General features: G+C 40.4%; 1 long non-coding RNA gene across 1 annotated transcript; it reads left to right on the forward strand.

Annotated features, from left to right (window-relative positions):
- Positions 1-7,813: 7,813 nt before the first annotated feature.
- On the forward strand, positions 7,814-8,188 carry LOC108541053 (uncharacterized). Its single transcript, XR_001888848.1, has 2 exons — positions 7,814-7,938; positions 8,007-8,188. It is a non-coding gene; the product is annotated as an uncharacterized LOC108541053 (long non-coding RNA).
- The last annotated feature ends 599 nt before the right edge of the window (positions 8,189-8,787 follow it).

Raw genomic sequence — 8,787 nt, forward strand, 5'->3', positions numbered from 1 at the left:
AGGGGGAGAGATTGCATTGGGAGTTATACCTGATGTAAATGACGAGTTGATGGGGGCTGACGAGTTGATGGGTGCTGACGAGTTGATGGGTGCAGCACACCAACATGGCACAAGTATACATATGTAACAAACCTGCACGTTATGCACATGTACCCTAGAACTTAAAGTATAATAATAAAAAAAAAAATTAAAAAAAAAAAGGACCACGTTTCTTCCACAGTTCTTCTATCTCATCTTCAGTGTCTTCACTTCAAACCCACTCTACCCACACTCACAAGATGGCTGCCATAGCTCCAGGCATCACTGTGAGACCTGAACATACACAAAACTGTTACTTCCCTGGACGTATTAGTTTGCGCTTGCACTGCTATACAGAAATACCTGAGACTGGGCAATTTTTGGCGAAAGGAGGTTTAATTGGCTCATGATTCCACAGGCTCACCAGGAAGCGTGACTGGGGAGGCCTCAGGAAACTTACAATCATTCTAGAAGTTGAGGGGAAGCTGTCACATCCTACACAGCTGGAGCAGGAGGAAAAGAGAAAGCGGGCAGGTGCTACGCACTTTTAAACAACCAGATCTTGTGAGAACTCACTCTCACGAGAACAGCAAAGGGGAAATCTGCCCCCATGATCCAGTCACCTCCCACCAGGCCCCACCTCCAACACTGGGGAACACAACTTGACATGAGATTTGGGCAGGGACATAGACCCATACCATATCACTAGATAGCTGGGTTTTTATTTGTTTGTTTGTTTTTTGTTTTTTTGTTTTGTTTTGTTTTGTTGTTGTTTTCTTGAGAGGGAGTCTCGCTCTGTCGCCCAGGCTGGAGGGCAGTGGCAAAATCTTGGCTCACTGCAACCTCCGCCTCCCAGGCTCAAGCAATTCTCCCACCTCAGCCTCCTGAGTAGCTGGGATTACAGGCTAATTTTTGTATTTTTAGTAGAGACAAGGTTTCACCATGTTGGCCAGGCTGGTCTTGAACTCCTGACCTCAGGTGATCTGCCTGCCTCAGCCTCCCAAAGTGCTGGAATTACAGGCGTGAGCCACCTCTCCTGGCTGTACCTTGTCTTTTCTATGTTATGTTTGGTGTCCTTGGTTATAAGAAATTTTAAATTTCAAATTAGTCAAATATATAGATAATTTCTATTAAAATTTGTGATTTTGTTTCCTTGTTTTTTTTTTTTTTTTTTTTTTTTTTTTTGAGACTGAGTCTCACTCTGTCACCCAGGCTGGAGTGCAGTGGTACAATCTCAGCTCTCTGCAAACTTCACCTCCTGGGTTGAAGCGATTCTTGTGCCTCAGCCTCCTGAGTAGCTGTGACTACAGGCATGTGCCACCCTGCCCAGCTAATTTTTGTATTTTTAGTAGACACGGGGTTTCACTATGTTGGCCAGGCTGGGTGTTTTTGTCTCTTAAAATATTCTCCTATGTCTTTATCTACAATTTGCTTTTCAGATTTAGGCTTTTAATATAGCTGGAATTGATTTCTGTAGGTGATAGGGAGCCTACTTTACTTTTTCATATGGATAGCTGATTCTTCCAGGCCATTTATTGAGCAGGCCATCAGTTCTCTAAGGATTTGTAATTCCACCTCTGCTGCTGACCAAATTCCCTGTATGAGTGGAATCATCTCTCTATTCTCTTTCATTAGTTCTATATTCCTAACCCTTTTCTCTTTCTTATGAATTTAAAATCGGCTTGTCAAATCCAGCAAAAAATCCTGTGGAAATTATTATTAGAACTCAATTTAATATACAAATTTTGGAAGAGTATCCTTCTTTATGAAGTTCTGTCTTCTCATACATGAACAAACCACATCTTCACTGATTCAGGCTTTCTTGTGTCAGTTAATGATGGGCATAATTCTTCTCATTATGGTCTTGTTCATTTTTGTTTGAGATTTATTCTGAGGTAACTTACAGTTTTGTTGCTATTGTCAACAGTATTATTTTAAAATTATATTTTCTAATCAATTATCATTGATCTCTGTGAATGCTATTGACTTTAATTTTTAGTTTTCTCACAGTAGTACATGAACATAGCTTAAAGAATCAAGTAGGCCGGGCGTGGTGGCTTACACCTGTAATCCCAGCACTTTGGGAGGCTGAGGCGGGTGGATCACGACGTCAGGAGATCGAGACCATCCTGGCTAACACTGTGAAACCCCGTCTCTACTAAAATACAAAAAATTAGCCGGGCGTGGTGACGGGCACCTGTAGTCCCAGCTACTCGGGAGGCTGAGGCAGGAGAATGGCGTGAACCCGGGAGGCGGAGCTTGCAGTGAGTGGAGATCGTGCCACTGCACTCCAGCCTGGGCGACAGAGTGAGACTCCGTCTCAAAAGAAAAAAAAAAAAAGAATCAAGTAGCCTTATAACCAAAACACTCCTCTTCCTTATCCCTTTTACTAATAGTTCTCAACCAGGGGTGATTTTGCCTTCCCCAATCCCCTGCCCAGACATTTGTAATGTCTGGAGACATTTTTGATGATAACGACTGGGAGTAAGGGACATACTGCCATATAATGAACAGAGGCCAAAGATAGGACAGTTCCCCCACTACAAAGATTTATCTACTTTAAAATATTGATAGCAGCAAAGTTGAGAAATCTTGTTCTATTCCATTCTCCCAAAGGTAATAATCAATCACTCTTCTAGCTGTTTCTCTGGGTATTTAAACTCCATATTGCTAAATTATTTTTAAAACTACAACTTTTAATTTTTTCTTTTTTTCTTTTGGTTTTATTTATTTATTTATTTATTTAGAGACGGAGTCTCGCTCTGTCGCCTAGGCTGGAGTGCAGTGGCGCAATCTCGGCTCACTGCAACCTCCACCTCCTGGGTGCAAGTACTTCTCTGCCTCAGCCTTCCGAGTACCTGGGATTACAGGCAACTGCCACCACGCCCAGCTAATTTTTGTATTTTTAGTAGAGACAGGGTTTCACCATCTTGGCCAGGCTGGTCTTGAACTCCTGACCTTGTGATCCACCCACCTCAGCCTCCCAAAGTGTTGGGATTACAGGTATGAGCCACCATGCCCAGCCTTGTTTTATTTTAAAAGTAACCATTTATCCTCAAATTTCTGCTAGGGATGAAAGCTCCCAATATGTTGAAACACATCAAATAAATGATCACTTGCATTTGTTTTGTGCACATCCTCCATCCTCTTGCCTGTGCTCTAGGTCTGCTGTACAGACGTTGATCTGGGACAACCCTTCACCATAACCCAAAGAATTTGTTTCTCTTCTTCCCCATGTTGGATTACCCATTTGCTGAATCCCATGTCTGCACTTTTGTGATTTCTTCTTTCATTTTGCTGGGGAAGAAGCTTCAATGTTTTCACGGGAGACATATTTCTTGACTCCTGGATTATCTGAAATTTTTCTTACTCTACAGTGTTAAATCAAGTTTAGACTAAAACTGCCTTCTTACATACTTTAAATTCAGCCTAAAGGTTTCTCCTTACATGGTGAACTATAGCCTAACTGGAAGTATAAACAGACTGTCATCTACTCTTGTGCCAACCACTGAGTTTTGGCCAATTAAATGTGGCCAACTATTCGAACCATGTTCAAATAAGACAAACACTGAGCTGTAACCAGCCTGGCTGTTTCTGTACCTCACTTTGTTTTCTGTAATTCACTTTCCTTTTTACTGTCTATGATTCCTCTGCCACCACGTGGCTGTGCTGGAGTCGTCTCTGAACCCACCCTGGCTTCGGAGGCTGCCCAATTTGCAAATTTTCTTTGCTCAATTAAACTCTTTCAAATTTTATTCTGCTGAAGTTTTTCTGTTACTATCAGTTAAGATAGATAATTTGGCTACATATAAAATTCTGAATTGGAAATGATTTCCTTTAGAGTTTCAGAGGCTTTGCTTCATTGTCTTCTAACTTTCAATACTGTGAGGAGAACTCTGATGGCCTCATGTTTCCCAGTGCTTTATATGTCACTTTATTTCCTCTTTGGAAGATTTCTGGGATCTTTCTTTGATTCTCATTTGTTGTGCGGAGCACAGGGTGGCCCCATTCAATCTGGAAATTCATATTCTTCAGTCTGAAAATATTTTTCTTCTTTTTTTTTGAGATGGAGTCTCGCTCTGTCTCCCAGTGCAGTGGAGCGATCTCAGCTCATTGCAAGCTCTGCCTCCTGGGTTCACGCCATTCTCCTGCCTCAGCCTCCCGAGTAGCTGGGACTACAGGCGCCTGCCACCACACCCGGCTAGTTTTTTATGTTTTTAGTAAAGACAGAGTTTTACCGTATTAACCAGGATGGTCTCGATCTCCTGACCTCGTGATCCACCCACCTTGGCCTCCCAAAGTGCTGGGATTACAGGCGTGAGCCACCACGCCCGGCTTGCTTCTTCTTTCATTTATTAAATTAATTGTCTCTGATATCTTACTTTCCTTCTGGAACTATATTTTTCAGATCAAACGCTCTTGTTTTTGTATCATGAGCCCTTTCTCACAAGAATATTCTTAGATGCACAAAATAAAATGCATAGGATTACAAAGACACTTCTTTTGAGGTACAGTTGACAAAACATTAAGAAATACATTTTTAAAAATAAAAATAAAAGAAATAAATTCATTATAGAGTTATATATGTTTTTAAATAGCAAAACAATAGTAAGTTTAACAAACTACCATTTTATTTTTTATTTTTTGTTTTTGAGATGGAGTCTCGCTCTGTCGCCCGGGCTGGAGTGCAGTGGCCGGATCTCAGCTCACTGCAAGCTCCGCCTCCCGGGTTCACGCCATTCTCCTGCCTCAGCCACCCGAGTAGCTGGGACTACAGGTGCCCGCCACCTCGCCTGGCTAGTTTTTTTTTTTTTTTTTTGTATTTTAGTAGAGATGGGGTTTCACCGTGTTAGCCAGGATGGTCTCGATCTCTTGACCTCGTGATCCGCCCGTCTCGGCCTCCCAAAGTGCTGGGATTACAGGCTTGAGCCACCGCACCCGGCCAACAAACTACCATTTTAAAATAAAGTTGAATGCAAACTAATTTTAAGATATCTGTAACAACTGCAATATGATTGTAAAATATCTATGATTTCTATTAGTGACAAAGTTGCAGTAAAGTTGTGCTTTGTTGCTTACGTATTTACTTACTGTTTTTTTGTGTGTGTTTGTTTGTTTGTTTTTGTTTTTTAAGATGGAGTCAAATTCTGTCACCCAGGAGTGCAATGGTGAGATCTCGGCTCACTGCAACCTCCCCCCTCTCAGGTTCAAGCGATTCTCCTGCCTCAGTCTCCCAACTAGCTGGGATTACAGGCACACGCCACCGCGCCCAGCTTACTTATTCTTACTTATTTTTATTTATTGTTTAGAGAAAAGGTCTGTCTCCCAGGCTGAAGTGCAGTGATGCCATTTTAGCTCACTGCAGCCTCGAACTCCCGGGCTCAAGTGACCCTTCTGCCTCAGGCTCCCAAGTACTGGGACTACAGGGACAGCACCACGCCTGACTGATGTTTTTATTTTTTGTAAAGATGAGGTCTTGCTATGTTGCCCAGGGTGGCCTTGAACTCCTGGGCTCAAGTGATCCTTCCACCTCAGCCTCCCAAAATGTTGGTAGTATAAGCATGAGCCACCACACCTGGCTGCCTGGACATTTAAAAGAGGAAATGTAATGTATTTGTTAGGGGTTAGGGAAAATAAAGATGTATTATTTTACCATATCGGTTTATGAACGAACTCAGTCCACAGACCTTTTAGGAGTCTGGGGACCCCAGGTTAAGAATGCCTGATTCAGATGTTAGATCTCTTAAATGGATCCTCTAATTTTGTTATTTTCCTCCCTATTCTTGTCTTTGCCTTTTTTTTTTTTTCCTGCTTTCCAATAAATGACTTTTATTTTATTCTCTAATACTTTGAAGTTTTAAAATTATATTTTAATTTCTAACAATTTTTTTTTGTTGTTGTTTTCAAAATGTTCCTTATGTTTAGCATCCCTGACCCTGCTTCATATATGCAATATCCTTTCTTATCTTCTGAAGACATGGATGAAAGTGAAGGGTTTGTTTGTTTGTTTGTTTGCATTTTCTTCTACTCCTTACATCATTATCTCTTTCATCATAATTACTTCCCACTATTTGGTTATTAGGGATCATGAGTTTAAAATGATTAATTGCAGAACTTTTACTGACTGTACCTATTATTTCTCCCACAATTTTATAATGCTGGCAGGTTTCTAAAAAAGTGAGCTACAGTTTACATAAAGTGCATAAATATTCAGCATACAGCTCAATGAACTGTAAAAACCAAGGTATAGGCTGGGCACGCCTGCAATCCCAGCAAGTTGGGAGGCCAAAGTGGGAGGATCACTTAAGTCCAAGAGTTTGAAACCAGCCTGGGCAACATAGCAAGACCCTGTCTCTCTAAAAAATTTACAAATAATAATAATAATTAACCAGGCGAGGTAGTGCATGCCTGTATACTTGGGAGGCTGAGGCCTGACAGTCACTTGAGCTCAGGAGGTCCAGGCTGCAGTAAGCTACGATCGTGCCACTGCACTCCATCGTAAATGAGACCCTGTCTCCCAAAAAGAGAAAAAAAAAAGGATATACAACATTTACATTACTCCACAGATTTCCTGTAATCCAGGATATATAACATTTACATTACTCCACAGACTTCCTGTAATCCATCCCAACAAATACTCCCCTTCTAAGTATAACCCCTGTGTTGACACCATGAATTCCTTTTGCCTGTTCTTGAACTTTATGTAAATGACATAATGGAGTATTGACGTGGACTTTTGGGTCTGGCTTTTTTCATTCAGTGTGCCTGCAAAATTTGTTCATATTAATTCACCTATCAGTCTTTTGCGTACTTTTTGCTAAGTAATATTTTATTGTATGAATATATCACAAGTTATTTTTCCATTCACCTATTAATATACACCTGTCTTGTTTCTGGGTTTTAACCACTATGAATAAAACTGCTATGAACCTTCTTATACATATTTGTAATTGTTTCTAGAGTTTTAATTTCACCTTTTTAAAACCTGAAAGATAATTTTTAAAACACTGATTTTCTGAACTATTTTATTGATGTCTGTCTACACAATTGCGTGTTGTGTCTCACACTGTTGCTTTGGGTTCACATTATTCTCTGCTGAGGTGTCTCCTTTAATAGGGAATGTTGGTGGCTGGTGCATTCCTGATGTCTTAGTTTTGTCCTTCTTCATGAATAATGACTTGAAAAATGATTTATATTACCCTCAACACTGTGAAGATACCACCTCATGGTCTTCTAGTTTCTGTTATTGCTGATGAGAAGCATGGGGCTGTGTAATTCTTATTCCTTTTTAGCTAATCTGACTGCTATTTCTCTGGTAGCTTCTAAGGTTTCCTCTCTGGAATTTTTATTCAGCTGTTTCATTATGTTATTTCTAGGTGTGATTTTAGTTTTATTTAACCTTCCGGCATGGGGAAAGCACTTTCGATCTGAGGACTTGTTTGTGATAATGGAACATTCTCAGCCATCATCTCCTCAAATATTGCTTCTTTGTTATTTCTTTTCACGATTCTCTTCCTTATTCCTTTTATTGCCTGCAAAATTTCTATTAGGTATGTAAGTTCTTCATTTATTACTCTGTAGATCTTAAATATATATATTTTTTAAATAGTTTAATAATATTTTATTATTGCAATCGTGTAGAATGAATTTATCTTTTGACTGTTGATTTTGTTGGATGCCTTTGTTAATTGTTTTTACGTATTTTGGAATTTTGGCTTAATTTCAGTGGAATTTTGGATAATTTATCTCTCTCTCTGTCTCTCTCTCTCTCTCATTTCCTCTTACTCCCCTTTCACAATTGACTTCACCACTGGCCCAGGTCTTGTACTGAGGACAAGGAAATACTGTCCCATAATGCTGTTGAGAATATTTAAGAGCAGTCAGGAAACCTTTGTAGCTTGGTTTTATTGCAGCAAGTGTGTGTGTGCTATTTATACTGGCCTGTTTTTATGTTTTCATTTGTTTTTATATGTTTTGTTATATTTCAGCAAAGAGGAGGACCTTAAGTCCTGAACTTCCAAGGCCAACTTGACTGGAAACCCTCCAGTCTTTAATCCATAGAAACCTGACTTCTGTCCCCACCATGCCTAGAAAACTACTTTTTAAAAGAACGTTAGTGGTCACCACATTAGTAAAGTATTAGTAAATAAGCATCTTTTAGTTCTAATCACGCTTGGCCTTTTGGCATGCTTCCTGACTATACTGCATCCCCCACAAATGCTCTGTTCTTTTGGCTCCCACAATAGCACACACTTTTTATTTTTAAAAGGTTGTAAAATACGCAAAACATAAAACTTATTATCATAACCATCTTTAAGTTCACAGACCAGTGGCATTCCATACATCCCCACTGCTGTGTGGCCATAACCCATCACCACCATCTGTCTCCAGAACTCTTTTTATCTTGCAAAACTGAAACTCCATACCCATTAAACAACAATTCCCCATTGCCTGCTGCCCCTAGCCTCTGGCAGCCACCATTCTACTTTCTGTTTCTTTTTTCCAAGACTGAGTCTCCGTCTGTTGCTCATGCTGAAGTGCAGTGGTACGATCACAGCTCACTGCAACCTCCAACAATCCTCCTGCCTCAGCTTCCTGAGTAGCTGAGACTACAGGCATGCTACACCTGGCTAACGTTTTAGTTTTGTTTTGGCAGAGATGGTGTTTTACTGTGTTGCCTAAGCTAGTCTTAAACTCTTGGCCTTAAGTGATTCTCGACCTTGGTCTCCCAAAGTGCTGGGATTACTGGCATGAACCACCACGACTGGC

Source organism: Rhinopithecus bieti, unplaced genomic scaffold (genome assembly GCF_001698545.2).
Source record: "Rhinopithecus bieti isolate Rb0 unplaced genomic scaffold, ASM169854v2 scaffold_17861, whole genome shotgun sequence".
NCBI lineage: Eukaryota > Metazoa > Chordata > Mammalia > Primates > Cercopithecidae > Rhinopithecus > Rhinopithecus bieti.